At 41.5% G+C, this 15,324-nt stretch overlaps 1 long non-coding RNA gene across 3 annotated transcripts; it reads right to left on the bottom strand.

The window, feature by feature from the left end:
- Positions 1-1,864: 1,864 nt before the first annotated feature.
- Positions 1,865-11,746, bottom strand: LOC120754183 (uncharacterized). Of its 3 annotated transcripts, none has more exons than XR_005701337.2 (4): positions 10,893-11,746; positions 4,735-4,839; positions 3,995-4,154; positions 1,865-2,018 (listed from the first exon to the last, which is right to left on the bottom strand). It is a non-coding gene; the product is annotated as an uncharacterized LOC120754183 (long non-coding RNA). The 3 variants fall into 3 exon arrangements; XR_005701338.2 differs by having other exon boundaries at positions 4,034-4,154; XR_005701336.2 differs by having other exon boundaries at positions 4,076-4,154.
- Between the last annotated feature and the right edge of the window lie 3,578 nt (positions 11,747-15,324).

Genomic DNA, 15,324 nt, shown 5'->3' with positions numbered 1-15,324 from the left:
ATGAGCTAAAACAGCTTAGCTCTTGAAGGAAGCTTTCATAACCCTGGAGTATTTTATTTTTTTTTTTCCCTTTTCTATTTTCATTTTTTTAACAGCACGCCAGTATTCTCTCTGGCTCAGTATTTAGAATGAGACTAATAGCTTTATTGAGCTTTAGATCATGGTAAAAATGTTGCTACAGTAAAGATTGCCTACAGAGGAAAAAACCCAAGATTTATACCATGATCTGTTCTGTTTGGGATTTTTTTAGGTTTGGTGTTTTTTTTTTTTTTGGTTTTTTTTTTTTTTTTTTTTTTTTTTTAATTATCAAATGAAACAATCTAATCGTAAAAACAGAGAAGCTTTTTGGCATTCTTGGTATCAAAGGACATGACCCTGCCATCTGTCTGCTTAGAAAGATCTAATTATTTCTTCAGTTTATTAGCTTATTTCTCAGACTGATAACCCTTTGCCTATTAAATAGGACCAAAGCTGTTAGAGAAGTGTGTTCACATAAACCAAACAAACTGAGTTAATCAACCTCACAAGAATTTGTTTAAACTAACTCCAGCCTAAACCCCATTATGTTAGAAACATGATTAGCAGCAGGCAAGATGCCACATCATCTTCAGAATGAGCTCCAAAATCTCCTTTTCATCTTCATGTTTACTTATTAACTATGTATTTTGCACATAGTCTGACAGATATGGAGTAGTCAATTGGTTAAGATAAGTGCATTAGTTAGTGTCACAGTAATATTAAAATATGTTTACTTAATTGCAGCAATATTCTATAATGAAAAAAGATTGCACAATATCTTGTATATTACCAAGATCCTTCATTTAGTCTAAAAAGATCCTGCATTAAATGAGCTAGTCCTTTGGAAAAAATGTCCAAATTCCAGACCTGTCACTTCATATTCTCTCTTTATTTTGTTCTCAAATTATTTAATCTAACATTAATTAATTTATCCGACGTTAGCCGCATCAAGGGGGACTTACTTTTGCCATAAATTCCACATCATGCCAATGTTAAGCCTCTCCTTTTCTTTACCTCTTAGAGGTTTCGGGGTAAAATAATGAATTATGGACAACTTCTTGTTTCTCTAAATACTTCTCTTTCCTGAGAGAAACAGCTATAGTTTGTTCATCTAATATTTTGCCAGTTTTAAATTACAAATCCTAACCTCCAGCGAGTAAAATTAATGTTATGAAATTTCAAGAAACAATCTCTTCTTCGCATACTTCTCCACATTAAGCCAAAGCCATAATTGGAATATCATCTTTTGGTGTCTTCTTCACAAGAAGAGAAGCTTCGTGCTTCCAAGTGTCAACACTATTATGTTTAAAACATTGCTATCCGTATACCTATCATTTGTGTATCATCTGCATGCCACCAAGGAGGACCAGGGAGACCTCTCAACAAATACACACAGACAACAGTGCCAATGGAGACATCTCCAGAATGTGGGAAATCTGAAGTGTTCTCCTCATCCAAGATGCAGCCAGAGGTGCCCAATGGAAAGAACATGGAAGGGATTTTAACTGGAAATGGGCTGTATGAGTTTAGAAAGGATGACTTTACAGTGCAGACCTAAAGCTTCAATAGGAGGTGAGGAACCTTTGCAGAACTTGCATATCATGTTTGGCACATTTAATGACAGTGGGGCATAGCTATTGTATACAAATCCATTAAAAAACCACAGGAAATTAAGAAGTTAAAACATGAAAGACAAAATGTAACCTGTGTAGGACCTAAAAAAGCACTGTCTGAAAAGCTTTTACAGTCTTTCCAGATTTTAGAACAGATTTACAGAGCAGAAGAGCATTCGCAACAAAAACAGCACTGCTTTTCAACTGAAGAAATGCAAGTTTTCAAAGTGCTATTTCTGGCTTGAATCACAACCTTTTTATTGGCAACCCTCTGAAGCTGTAAAATAGGAAACTTTTTACCCATGTCAGAAGTTGCACAGGTGTGAAGAGTAAAAAGATACAGTCCATGTCAAGCTTGCTGTGCCACGAGAGTTCAGTCAAGAGACCCTGTAAGCGAAGAAAAACAGCTTTGAGTCCCAGCACGGTTCACTTTATCTGGAGGTTTATCAAGACCGTGACCAGAAAATAAGAAAATAGATGCAAAATGTCTCAGGAAATCATCATTGACTTTAAAATAGGCTGTGAAGGAAGTGTGTGGATCAGGTATTTGAGAAACATGAGAGATATTGTTGTTTTTAGTGAGAACTCCGACACTCAGCCCGCCACAACAGGGATGCTGTTAGAGAGCCACTGGTGAAGGATTAATGCTTCCACAGCGGATGCAGTGCTTCAAAAATGTTTTATTTTCTAGTTGTTTGGAGGATGAACTGTTCTTGAGCTAGATCCAGTTCCTACTGGTAATTCTGAGAGGGGGAATTTTGTCTGTAGAGCACCAAGCAAAAAAAGGTCCCAGAAGGAATAAATCCAACTAAGCCCTGAAGAGTGATGAAAGAGCACCTGAACACAGCTGAAACCATCCTCTGCAGAGGTTTGTTTGAACAGACATCTTCAGAAAATTATTCCAGCAGAGTTAAGTGTCCAGAGAGCCTTGACAGCTCTAGAGTTTCAATTCATTGGATATGAAGTCAGCATTTAATGGTTGTTGCCATCTTGTTCTTTCTTTCTCAAGGGTCACAATAGCAATTTCTCAGCCCACGTTTATTTTCCTCTACTAGAGCCCAGAAGACTTCTACCTAATACAGAGACAAGCCTGGAAAGGGGTGAATTTCAGTATGAGAGTCAGGGGTGGCAGTGTGCCTACAGGGTTTAAGAGGAGAGGGAAGAGGAGAAGTGACAGAGGTAAGGGTGATCTTCATGTGAGATGAGACCCAAGGATGTGAGACTTCAGCTGTCCAGTTTGAGAGACTCTTCTCTCGTTCTCTTTTAGCACTAAGATAACTCCAGGGACATTCCAGGAACCCGAAGCCTTCTTGGCTAACCAAGATAGCAATCAAACACAAACACTCACACAAAGGGAGCGTAAGTGACAGAGCTGCTAACTGGCAGCTCCCAGTAGCCTGCTATGCTAACAGGAGTTCAGCTAGTGCTGTAACAAGGACAGCATTACTGACAGATCCCCCGCAGGCAGGATACTGAATCTTGACCCCTGTGAAACGAGTGGGTGTCTGTCATTAAGTTAAGTGGGGACACGACTCCGTCAGAGCACGCTGTTTCTTTTTTTATTCCCCCCCCACACACATGCACCCCTTCCTTCAGAAATACTCAAGTCTCAACAAAACCACCCTTTTCTGGATCAGCCACACAGAAAGTGGCTAGAGGAGGAAACATCCTTCAGCAACCTGCTTTTTATATGGGGCTCAAAGAAATGGGGCAGCCTGGTCTCTTCAGATAGCAGCACACACATCCCCAAAGTTTGCTGGGGGGCTTTCAACAGGCCCAGGGACACTCCTAAACAAGCTGCAGTCCCCTCTGCCTGCTGGGACAGGATTCCAGTAGAGGACTGAGCCATCTTGCAGGAGAAAAATCTCTGAGTTAACCCAGATGTCTGTGGAGCATCTCAGCTGGAGCAGCACTCCTGCTCTTCAAACCGTGCTGAGCAGCCCAAGGGATGATAATCACATGTGACTGCCAACGTGAGACAAGCTGCAATTCCAGACACAGAGCTAACTTGGGAATGCAGAGTATCTATCCCAAGGACTCTGGAGTTAGGTTTGTGGCCTGGCACATCTCTGGGTGCTCCAGGTAGTGCCCGGCTCCATCGCTCTTTCCCTTGTCCTAAAGCCACCTATGCATTGTCTCTCCCTGCTTAACTCTGACTTACTCCAGGAGCTGCAGCTCCTCCCAGCAACACCTAGTATGTCCTTTGTGCCACCTCTGCTGACTCTCAGGAGACCCTCTGGGCAGGAGCACCCTGGAGACAGCAAAGCTCACTGCAATTGCTGAACCACATTTTTTACACTCCTAGCTCTGTCAGGACTGCAGTTGAGAACCAGTTAAATAAAACCACAAATGTAACTGCTCACCACAGCAGAGAATCAGGGGCAAACTTCTGCTCTTCGTACCTGTGTAAGCTACTGTCTGCTCTTTGCACTTCAAATACAAACCTTGCACACAAGCAACATGCAGAAAAAATATCTGCTGTCCAGGCTGTGCTGCAATCAGCAGGTCTGAGGCATTTGAAATCTGTTGGGGTGGAAAAAAGAATGTTTTTATTTCTGTCAATCCCATGCTGAGGCATGCCAGAAAGACCATTCCAGAAGTGTAGTCAGGTCAAAGTGGACTATAATTTTTTTAAAAAGTTCTGGATCCAACACTCTAAAGCAGAGATGGAGACAGCAGCCCTCCCAAACTACTTTTCAGATGTATAAACCATCATTTATGACACAGAATGTTTCTACAAAAAAATTACAGCATTTTTGTTTGGCAGATTCCAGAGGGACTTTATTATTGAGATGGTGGTTGCTATTATGTGAACCATACAAAGTGGCTTAAATATTATGCAATTCCTGCATTAAGGCAATGAGTGAACCAAAGAGCCTATTGTGAGCTCACATCAGATCCTGAGCAGCTTTCTGGTAGAACTCTGATTTTGAAAGCTGAATTTAAGCCCAGATCCTCCCATGCTCAAACATGGAAACATAATAGGGGAATCCATTTCACCCTCTCCCCAGCCCTGCAAGGGACCTGCTTGCAGAGTGTTGTATTCCTTCCTAAATCTGATCCTCTGCCTTTGGAGGTCAAATGGAAGCTTTGTGCTACTCACAGACTCTGTATTGTATCAGTCCTACTAACAGCAGATCCAGGCAGTTCAATATCTGGTTTCATCATCCTGACGCAGACTGCACAGAAGTAGAGGTTATCACCACACCTGTCAGATAACAAGAGGGGAGGAAATTTCTCACCTACAGAATTTAAACTTGTTACATCTCAAAATGCAGCACAAAACTATTTTTATATTTCAGTAGGTTTTTAATAAAAGAAAACAAATCATGTTCCTTCTTGCTTGCCAGAAAATCAGTTTAAGAATACAGCAGCACTCACATTGTCTGCTTGAGAGTGGACCAGGATCCTGGGCTGTTCCTTCTCTGATCTCAAGGAGTTTTTTATCATCCACAAAGCACATCTTGTAAAGGAATTCAATCCAACTATAATAGACTGGCTTTGTTAACACAAACGAGGGATTCACAAAAACTGCCAATATTTCTCTAGACATGGTCCCAAAGCTTATGCTTTTGACAGCAAATGTCTTGTTTAGTCCAGCAGTGATTTAATTTTCTTATTTCAAGTTCAAACCTCATTCAATCTCTTTTGGAAGAAAAACATCTTTCTGTCACCATTGCCATTCTTGCCTTCATTTCCAAACAGAATTGTACAATTGATGCCACTTGGCAATGTATGTGCATACATAACTCCTCCAAAAGTTTTCAGCCCCTCACTCGCAGGAGTAAAATGTCTCAAAACAGGTTGAGTCCCACAGTTCAAACAATTACACATTTCACTGAGAGAGGAAAGATTCCAAAGCCATGCCTTTTGAGCACAGAAACTTATCGAATGGTGTTTTTCCTCTAGGTGCAAGAGGTGGAAAGCAGAGGATGGGACTTCCAGGTCCTTATGCAAGGTGTGTTCTGTCCAGTGATCAGACATGGAAACACCTGGCAGGAACGGGATGTAAAGGTTTTGCTTTGAGTTTTAGGTGCTGTAATTTTAAGCCTGATAACGTTATTTGCAGCTCTACAATTGGAGTCATTGCTACACTTTGCAACTGCTTCCAGTTGTGGTTTTGAGAGCTGAACTTGGAACAGTGGAGGAGAGGCAGTAGTTTGGTTTCTGTTACAGAACATCCCAGACTGAATACCTCCAGCACTGAGCTTTGTCTTTCACCAGTCCATTTTCACTAGCTACATCTCTGGTTTTCTCTACTGAAAATTAATTGACCAAAAGAGAGCTCTTTTGCTTGAACTTGCACAAATATACACAACATTCCTGAGCAAAACCTCACACCAATAGTGTGTGGTATTTACATTTCCACAGAGAAGACAAATTCATGAAAGAATGTATCTAGGGCCTTTTTTTCCTCCTTCAGTACAAAACCAGAGTTTTCAGTCCTCTCCCTTAATATTAATATTATTTATGAATTTTCAGGATGGATGTGAAATAAATAATTTAATTGCACTTCTTCCAAAGTGTTGTATCTGGGTATCCAAAAGCTGAAGTAGTTAATAATGGTCTCAGCAGATAAATTTTTATGCTGTTATGAAATAAAAGCACATTGATCTAGGATTAAAGTACTAGCCTGCATTTTTTTTAAGTCTTAATTAGAAGTTCATTGATTTTTCTATGCTGTTATAGAGATGTAAAATAAAATGGTTTTGTGAGCAATAAACTCCTGGTATTTGCAGCACCAATATGAAATGCAACTGCTATGCATGTTCCATTATGCTAAGTGGAAATCCATATATGAGGTATTTTTGACACAAAACTTTTAAAATAAAAGTAAGTGAAAGATGGGCAACAGCAAAAAAAAAGTGTCATTATGCCTGTTTTTAGAGGAAAAACCTGATACAAAAAGTTTAGGTTCAGGTCAACTTCTCAGTCTCACCCAATCTAAATCATCTGTCCTCAGTTTCAATGCCACTTGCTTTATTGCTCTCCTTTTTATCTCTCAGATTAATCAAAAGCCCTGAACTACCCAGAAGCCAGGTTGATTTCAAACCCCAGCAGCTCCTCCATCCTCCACCACGCTCCCTCCCACACAGAGAAATTCCCTAAGGCCTTCCAGAGAACAACTTTGGGCCTCTCCCCCCTGTCCCTGTGCTGCATCACCCGGTGAGGGTTACAAGAAGCCGCCACAAGAATTTACAAAAATTTACAAAGCCAGTGCCCCAGCTTAGTCCACAGAGGATCTGAGGCAGAAATGCTCTTTTTGTGTCCTGTCACAGCAGTAAGTGATCCACTTCATCAAGGTCAGCTCCTACCCATGGTTGGCAAGGCTTCGCCCCCTCTCCCTGTGCACTAAAGCAGCACAAAGGAATTTATTCCTGCAGTCAGATTTCCTTCTTCGGTCTGCAGCGTGTTTAGCAGGAGAGGTTAGATGTGCATTGTTCCTTTCTGCTGCACACACCAGCTGGTGACTCAGCCTGGCAGACCCACAAAAAGCATCTGGGGGGAAGAGTTAATGCCCCAACAGGGAGCTGCTCTCAAGCTTGCAATTTACTCTGTTTGTGATGTGAACTTGCTGCAGTTTTGGCTCTCTGGGATTCTCCAGGTGTACGTTCACATTCCCACGAGTCTATATTGGTTCCCAACAGAGATATTTTCTTACCAACCAAAAATGAAATGGCTTATAGAGACAGCACTGGCTTCACTTACTCTTTTATATACTTCACAAGCTTGGAGATTACTTTAAACTGTGAAAGTTTTACACCCAGAATTGGAATAGATTTTGGGGTGACCTAGCAAATGATGAGGGTTTTTTCAATAACATATGGGGATATTTATTCTCCTGCCTCAGAAGGGTGTTTCATACATAGCCTACACAGTAGACAGCTTTAAAAAAGAGGGACTCTTCCTTTAGAAGAGATTATCTTCTCACAAAACCTTAGAATCATTTGAGTAGGAAAAGAGCTTTAAGATCATCAACAGCTGAATCAGCACTGCCAAGCTCATCGCTTAACCAGGTCCCCAGGAGCCACATCTACACTATTTTAAATACTTCCAGGGGTGGTGACTCCCCCACTGTCCTGGGCAGACTGTGCCAGTGCTTGACAATCCTTCAGTAAAGAAATTCTTCCCAATATCCAATCTAAACCTATCCTGGCACAAATTTAGCACTCTTCCCACAGCCTGTAGTGGTACCTGGGGTTGTTGTGATCCAAATGCAGGACCCGGCACTTGGTCTTGTTGAGTCTCATACAATCTGATCCAGCCTGTCCAGATCCCTTTGTAAAGCCTTCCTACCTTCCAGCAGATCAACACTCCTGCCAGCCTTGGGGATTTGTATGGAATGGAACAGAGATCTGAGTCATAAACCAAGATCCAAGAGCTATTGTTGAATAAACAAAATAAGCCTCTGGGTTTATTCCCAGCTTTTTATCTTTTAGCTCAAACCTAGGTGAGCTTAGAAGAGATATTTGAGCTGATTGATATCTTAATTTATACAGACAACGTCATTGGCTCACACCATTCTGAAAGGCTCATACTCTTTAAAAATAGCCAGAAGTTGCCAATTTGAGAAAACATCAAACTGACCAGGGCACTGGTCTGCCCTCAGTGATTTTGAGGAATGCACACATTGTGGCAACACCTGTTTTGCTGGAGCCTTTTAGTTTCTTCTCCTGGTCATGTGACAAGTGGCATTCATTGCTGCTGTTCTAAGTTCCACAGCACTGCATGTTCCAAAATTAGTTCAACCCTTGGGCCAGGCTCAGCTAAAATTTCCCCAAATTTGCTTTCAACCCAAGGTCTGCTACTATCTGGAAAGATGGAGGAATGAGATGAAGTCAGATATCTCCAGCTGAGGAAATAGGAGGAAACAGGCATGTGCTGATGGAGAAATGTTTAAGAACAGACACGAAGGAGGATTTGGGATGGCTTTAGGCAGTGAGAAGCAAGTGAGAAAAGAATTGTCCAACAGAGCGTGTTTCCAAATCTGCACACTGGTAATTCAGCAAAGATCACAGTGTCATAAATAGAAGTCACAAGTCACTCCAGCATTGGAGAAAAAAAAAAAAAAAAAATCCAGTATCAAAGAATTACAACCTAAGCAAATGTGCCCACCTCTGCAGACTGGCACAGCCAGGACAGACAGCAGGCACGCAGTCAGCAGCACTTCACAACTCGAGGGCATGAATCACTCAATCCACAAAGGGCAGCTGAACCCTGCCAAAGCTCCTGGCAGCTGCCCAGGAATGTGGTAGTGGCCAGACACTGCACTGCTGCCAGGAGAGGTGAATTCTGGGGTCTGTAATACTTCCAAGAACATCTCAATTAGGCCTATACTGTCTCCTAACTGCCATGGGAACACCAGAATTACAGATAGAATCACACTGCTTGTTTGAATATAAGCTGTTGGTGTCAGTGCTGGCAAGAGCGTGTTCCATGTGCAGCCCATGGAGGATGTGAGGTTGGCATCTGTTGATCCCTGTGGAGCTACAACTCACTAGAGAGACCTCCCAGCAGACACAAAGGTGGGTGAGCTCAGCTCCTCAACAGCTTTATTTCTGACTCCCACATCAGTTTTTGCAAGACTTTTGTGTCTGTTTCTGATGATTCCCTGTTTGCCATTGAGGGGAGGAAGAACATAAATCTGCTAGTTCTCATCAACAGTGGCACCCCTATGATAGCCTCAGGTTCGGAAACCCTCTTGCCATTAGGAGATGAACCCTTCATGAAATATTAATGTTTGCTTTCCACATGCACAGTCCTCCCACTCAAAGTAAAAGTGCCTTCACCATTCATATCCCAGTAATTTTCAAAGAACACATTCAAGGTGGGAAAAAAAGCCTTGAGGAGCACTACTGAGCATACATTTGGCTTCATTGTCAGAAACTCTTTTCCTGTTCCAGGTCCCATCAGTAGAAACTGATTAGGGACAGACAGAATCGCATCAGGCTCGCCTCCTCAAGGAAGGAACAAATGAGTTAAGGGGAGATGCAGAGGGCACAAGTCTGACTGCTGTCACATAGGGAGGGAAAGTCTCTTCAGCCATTACTCACTAGGGCATCCCTTGGGGTAGGTACATCCCTAGTGCTCACCAGCATTTTCTAGTACAGCCAGAAAGTGAACAGTTCCTCTCCACCACACATCTCTCAGCCCCACGTGGCTGCAGGTCAGTTTAACCTGCCATTTACACCAGAGTAAACATCTGAGCTCTCTTGATTTCACCAGTATAAGAACATAATTTACATGTGGAGTTTTCTTCTTCTGCCCATGACCAGCAGAGAAGCAGAACCACCCCTGAGATGGCTGCAGCACTGCGCTGTGCCCTCCCCAGGACAAGAAGGTGACACTGCAATGTCCATGTGCCTCAGCTGTCCACAGCACAATAACATCCTCTCACAGGAGGGCACACACAGCCCAGCTATTTATGTTTGGTTGTAGAAGTTCTAAACCTAAACAGAAAATGTATGGCTAGAAAGACACATGAAAAAAAAAACCCTAAAAAGCCAGAGATTAAAAAAAGTGGAAGGGATTGAAATTGCAGATAGTCTCAGAGCTGATTTGGAAACAGAGCCTTTGAGCATGCAGGTGAGGCCTGTGCTGTGGCTGGGTCAACACATTTCTTGTTTCTTCAGCTTTAGCAGGTAGCTGACAGCTACACCTTAGAAAGTATTCACTCTAGGTCAGAAAAAAGAAACAAAAACCTGTCAGCTTTTGTCTAGGAAAATGCAGTTGATCAGCAATCCAGCTTATCCTTGCAAATATTCACAAGTACATGTTTCTGCATCACTAGAAAGGTTAAGGGCAATTCACTGAGGGCAAGAATCTGTGGCCAGCAAGTTTTTTCACAAAAGAAACAAGCAGAGAACAACTTATCCACTGTTAGATGTTAGCCTCCCTTGATTGAAATATTGCTTATATAAATAATTCAACTTGCAAGGTTTGGATTTAACTGAGCAAAACGTAAACAGACAAAGTTATTTGTCCAGACTCCTTTCTCAGCAATGAAGGAAGAGAAACTTCTAATGTTCAATACATTTGACTGATTTTGGATAGCTGTCATGGTATGAAATAAATCACTTCTTAAATATATTCATTTCTCTCCATCAGCTTTGAAGGGAGCCTCGACAACAGGTCAGTTTGAAGTGTGGAAGTCTTCCAGCTGAAGCTGAAGAATCCCAGCTCAAAATATCCCAAACACCAGGTATTTCTCTACATTACTGGAGGTGAAAGCCGTACTAATAAAGATAGGAGAGCATTTACCACACTTTCAGCCTGTAGACAAAGGAAGATTCCAGTCAGCTGTAGTTGTTATTCCCAGTAGCAAAGCAGGAAAAGCAACCTCTTGGTTGTCAGCTTGTTTCTCTGTGAAGTTTCAGAGTTGTTGTTTTGCAGGCAGGGTATAAGGTATAACTTCTACTCAGCCTCAGCACTGTTGATGTTTTCTTCTCTCAACAGACACAGCTTTCTATTGCTACATCCAGAAGGACCCAATGATTATTTTAAATCTCTCTGTGGCTGCAAAATTATTGCTCATGCCATGGAAACCCCCATACAGTCTGTGGCATACAAAGAAACACAGGAAAACCCCTTCCCCTCCGGGTGCAGCTGTTTATTAGCCTGTTGCCAAATCAAGGAAGTGTGTGGAGGCAGCTGACGGATGAGATCCTCACCCAGCCACGTGCATCTTGTGGCCCCAACCAGCAGCTCAGATCAGATCCTCAAGGCCACTGTCTCATCCTGCTTTTGTGGCCAGCATAGTTCTGATAGCCTCTCTCTTTTGTGGAAGGACTCCCCAATATTGCAGCAGCCCTCTTGTTAGAGGACAGAAATGAGCTGAGACACAGACTTCCTGTTTATCACAGCATGAAAAGGGTCCTGGTTTATTCCTCCTTACAGCTCAGACAGCATGACTCCAACCATTCACTGACTCTGACTGCAGAAAGCTCCTGCTTGAGGTCTCCCTTGCAGCCTCCGACTGCTGGTTATTTCCTGCTAAACTCTGACTGCAGGTGTTATGTGCAGACTGTGAGTGCAGGCTGTCACCTAGCTAGACTGTGGCTGCAACAGGCTCTGACTGCAGACCCAGACCGACCTCACAGCAGTGATTGATTCTCTCTAAGGATCCTTCTTCATAATCCCCACCAGCTCACCCACTCCCTTTTATCACACTTATCTTTACTGGATATAGCTGTGACTTATCAGGGACAAGGCTGTATTGGGTAATTAACACATCTGCTACTTATCAGGGGCAAGGTCACCCTTCTACACCTGTCAATCCCAGGCACCCTACTGAAGCCTCTACCTTCTGACCCTTCTTTCATTCCCTAACGCCCCTCACCCCTTGCACCCTTGCCGTAGAGCCCTCTGGAAGGAGGATCTGGACCACGTGAAGGACGAAGCTGGGAGCAGATGGAGGAACATTCCCTGGTAAGGAGCCTCTCTCAGGAATCCTGACTGATTACAAAGCCCAAGAGCTCCAGCTGCTGTTTGGTAGCCTTTCCCACCAGGAGTCCACTGATTCATGGAACTGGTGCAGAATGAGACAGGCACAAGTACAGTCAGAAAAGCCTCTTGCCTGCCCAATTCCACGGCAGTGAAAACTAAAGCTTTTTACTCCTCATATTGACTCCAGGTCAATTAAAACTAGCTACGCAATAGCTGCTTTCAGATTTTCATTAAGGTAGATTTTGTTTCTCGACACTACATTTTCAATGCAAAATATGAAAGCTTTAAAAAAATTACAGTTCCTCCAGTATTGCCCTCATGGAAAGCAAGAGATATGCTTAAACACTATTGATTTAACCTCTGAGGGAGACATACATCAAAGAGAGCTGTCAGTCCCATGAGCTGCCAAACTGAAATGAAACTCAGCAAGCCACATAATCATAGAAGGACAAGGGCAATAAACTCCAGAGAAGTTCCTTAGCTGCTAATAGAGTCAAAGTATCCATAAGACGTGTCCCTGGAGGAGGAAAAAAAAAAAAAGAAAATAAAAGAGTCCATGCTCATTCGAGAAATAGAAATAATTTAACCTGAAAATTTGTGATTTTGTTTGCTTGATCTTTATAACTGCCCCCCCCCCCAAAAAAAAAACCAAAAAAACCAAAAAAAAAAAACCAAAAAAAACCCCAAAAACAAAACAACAAAAAACCAGATATAAAATGTTTGGTTGAAGGGAACCATAAAGATCACCACTGGTTCACCCCTTCTACTAGACCAAGCTGAAGCTGCTCAGGACCCCATCCAATCTGGCCTTGAACACTTCCAGGGATGGGGCATCCACAGTTTTGGATGTTGAGATCCCCTCCATATGGGGGAGATGAGAATTTTCCATACTTCAGCAGTTGCCTAAAAAAACGTCAACAACAAAATACAGCTAATGTTCATCAAAACAGAGAAATAAAAAGTTTCTCACTGAATGCAATTTGAAGAAATCAGGAGGGAGGCATTCGCTGCCTGTAGTAGTTAAAACACCACAGACAAATGTATCCAGCTCTAAGGATCTTGGGCACCGTGTTTCCAGCAAGATACAGGTGTACAGATTTCTCCAAAGCATTCACTTTTACACAAATGTTTTCTAAAAGAGATGATTAGAAGAAAAAAAAATCTCACTTTGAACTGCTATTTACTATACCCATTAAATAGGCACTGAACAGATGGCAAGTGTAGGACAACAGCAACAACATTTTCAGCAGTAGAAATATAGAAGCAAATAGCAGCACTTATACTTCAATGCCTGTCCAGGAACATACATAGTCAATTTTTTAAATAATATATTAACCATACAGACTCACAAGTGTTCCCAACATTTTACGTGCTTCAATCCTTTGTCTGGGTGATTTATTTTTTATTAAATCAAAGTTACCATTGGATCTTGGGATGTGCATTCTAATTGCTATAAATAAATCATGAATGATTGGCTCAATGTATTTTTCCATGGCAACTCCTGCGTCACACACAGCGTTACATTTTTCTAAGAGAGCTTTGCTCTTTGAGAGAGAGACAAAGATTCACACTTAGGATGGGCCTCAGATCAATTTTACAGTTTCTTCTTGAGTAGAACATGTGTAAGCAATGAAACACAACAGTTTTCAACTAATAAATTATTTAGGCACCATAGTGCCCTCCACCAGAGCAGGGATATGTATGGCTGCTGCCCATACGAAATGCAAGTTTTCTTGATTCTTCAGGCACATATTAACTTTGATTTCCTCAAACACAAAGCGTCCCACTCCAGCAAAATCCCATTCCATTTCTGTCTCACATCAGAGTCCTAAGGAACCTGCCTCCTGAGGATGCCAGCAAGGATGGGGAAGAAATTGCTTTTCTGAGTTCTGTGGTCTGGTCAAAAGCAGGAAGGTGACATCTGTGCATAGTATGATAGGCCAAGAGAAACAGAAGGAGCTCCTTAGATATATTTCCTCTACCTCCCAAAAAAAAAAAAAAAAAAAAAAAAAAGACAGTTCTACTTAAAGTTACTCATCTGCATTAGAGAGGAACATCCCAAATTGCATATTTCCATCATCTCTTTTCTGAAAGGGACACATGAAATATTCAGTCATTTACAGAACTAAAATCAGTTTTCCTCTTATGAGGTTAGATTTTTACACCAGTTTAGGAGTTTCAGTATCTAAAGCCAAGAAAACTTCTACTATTCATTAAGAGAAATCAAGTTTAAAGACTCAGTTTAAATCTTTCAAAAGCGTCCTAAAGTCCCATTTGTAGCATCAAGCATGTTCTGTAGCTCAGATGACACAATTCAGATGCACATCCTGAGAGAAAAAGTAAATTTTAACTTCAAATCTTTAAAAAAGCAATTTCAGTTCCAGGGCAGGATGAAGCCTTCCAGAGGAGCCATCCCCATCATACTTTATCTGACCAGGTGTTCATGAAGATACCTGGTTCAAGGCATCCTTCCACTTGTTCAGCTTCACCACAGCCTCCCATGCACCTGAGATTTCATCCTGGATGCAAACCAAACCATGGCTTGGCTTTAGTTTCAACTTATGCAGATTCAGATGCAGACACCTTGAAGCATCTCTAGGAGCTTACAATAAACAGAGTCCAGAGAACACTATTTTCAAAATTAATTGGCAAGATTCTCAATCAAGAAGCTCAAGCTCCTCCTATTTCATGGTTTTTCACACCCTTTGCCTCTGAATGAAGGTTTTGACATCAGTTATTTATTCTGCATTTACTAAGAGGTGTATATTTATAAGCAGTGTGTATTTATGTCATCCACTACCCACATTATACAGTTTAATTCCAAATTATTCAGAGGAATTTGTGTTTATATTAATAACCTGCAGGAAATGACACACCTTTTGTTAAACAGCCTTCTGAGGAATAAAATTTACAATGATGTGCAAACAAACTCACTTATTTCCAGTTCAGAGTGAGCATCAGGAGCACAGAGTAAATTATCCATGCTGGTAAAATTTCTGCCTTATTTTTTTTTTTTCCTAGGAGGAAACTGAGTTTTTATGAATATGAGCATCTCTTCTTGTCTGATTTCCAGGGAAGATGATAACCTGATTTTGAACATTTTGTCCAAAATTTTAGTTTTAAAATTTTTCACTTGTTCAGTGAAGAAATACACACATTCCATGCACATCTCTTTTCAAAAAGACAACATGGAGATAAATATATACCTCCCAAAATCTGGACAGCACGTTATCAGTTAAAAAAAAAA

Source organism: Hirundo rustica, chromosome 6 (assembly GCF_015227805.2).
Source record: "Hirundo rustica isolate bHirRus1 chromosome 6, bHirRus1.pri.v3, whole genome shotgun sequence".
NCBI lineage: Eukaryota > Metazoa > Chordata > Aves > Passeriformes > Hirundinidae > Hirundo > Hirundo rustica.
The sequence above is the reverse complement of the archived record's forward strand: the minus strand, read 5'-3'. Positions and strand labels throughout refer to the sequence as shown.